Source organism: Chaetura pelagica, unplaced genomic scaffold, assembly GCF_000747805.2.
Source record: "Chaetura pelagica isolate M959 unplaced genomic scaffold, ChaPel_1.0 scaffold498, whole genome shotgun sequence".
NCBI lineage: Eukaryota > Metazoa > Chordata > Aves > Apodiformes > Apodidae > Chaetura > Chaetura pelagica.
In genome coordinates, this window is record NW_009954218.1 from 67468 (window position 1) to 68979 (window position 1512).

A 1512-nucleotide genomic window follows, 5' to 3' on the forward strand; every position below is an offset into this window, starting at 1 on the left:
AATTGTGGAGTGTGAGGGTGGTGAGAGCCTGGCCCAGGTTGCCCAGGGAAGCTGTGGCTGCCCCATCCCTGGCAGTGTTGAAGGGCAGGTTGGATGGGGCTTGGAGCAGCCTGGGCTGGTGGGAGGTGTCCCTGACTATGACACGGGACTAGATGATCTTTAAGGTCCCTTCCAAACCAAAGCAGTCTGAGATTCTATGACTTTATGATGGGTCATGGTAGGGTATATTCCCGCCCAAGGTCCCATGTGCCAATGGGGGTATCCCCCCAGGGTGCCTCATGTCCCAACTCATTTAAGTTTTTTTCAAAGGGAGGATTTGGGTCCTTCTCAGGATGCCAGTTATTAGCTTGTTGTTGTAAATAACATACTTTGAGTTGATACTCAATTAATGACAACAGACCCAGCTGTGTTAGTAACAGGGGAGTTGGGTGCCAGCAGCTTTGTGCATCACACAGTAGAATCACAGAATCATTTGGTTAGAAAAGACCTTTAATACTGTCAAGTCCAACCCTAAACCTCACACTGCTCATGATGGGTCATGGCGGGGTATATTCCTGCCCAAGGTCCCATGTGCCAATGGGGGGATCCCCCCAGGGTGCCTCATGTCCCAACTCTTAAGTTTTTTTCAAAGGGAGGGTTCAGGTCCTTCTCAGGATGCCAGTTATTAGCTTGTTGTTGTAAATAACATACTTTGAATTGATACTCAATTAATGACAACAGACCCAGCTGTGTTAGTAACAGGGGAGTTGGGTGCCAGCAGCTTGGTGCATCACACAATAGAATCACAGAATCATTTGGTTAGAAAAGACCTTTAATACTGTCAAGTCCAACCCTAAACCTCACACTGCCAAGTCCACCACTAAACCATGTCCTTAAGTGCCACATAACACATCTTTCAAATCCCTCCAGGGATGGGGACTCCACCCCTGCCCTGGGCAGCCCGTGCCAGGGCCTGACAACACTTTCCATGACCAAATTTTTCCTAATATCCAATCTAACCTCCCCTGGAGCAACTTGGGGCCATTTTCCCTTGTTCTATCACTTGTAACCTGGGAGAAGAGACCAACCCCTTCTTGCTCCAACCTCCTTTCGGGGAGGTTTGTAGAAGGTTGAAATTTGTCTATGATTTTTTTCTCCAGGAAAACACCATCCCTGCCAGTAACTCCACTGCACCCTTTACAAGGTGAGCAGGGCAAGAGCACTCCCCCAGCCCCACTGCCCTTCCCTGGACACTCTCCAGCCCCTCCATGTCCTTCCTGTGCTGAGGGGCCCAGACCTGACCCCAGGATTCCAGGTGTGGCCTCCCCAGTGCCAGGTACAGCCAGGAGGGGTGGTCGCTGCCAGGGCTGGTACTGGGTTATGACACAATCCATGCTGATGGAGTCCTCTGCCTCCTTCGACCCATCCCCAACAGACCGACCCCGGCAGAGCCAGCGGGAGCGAACGGGGCGGACACAGCAGGGTCTGCAGCTCGGGCTGACGGTGGTGCAGGTGCTGGGAAAGGCTCAGGGG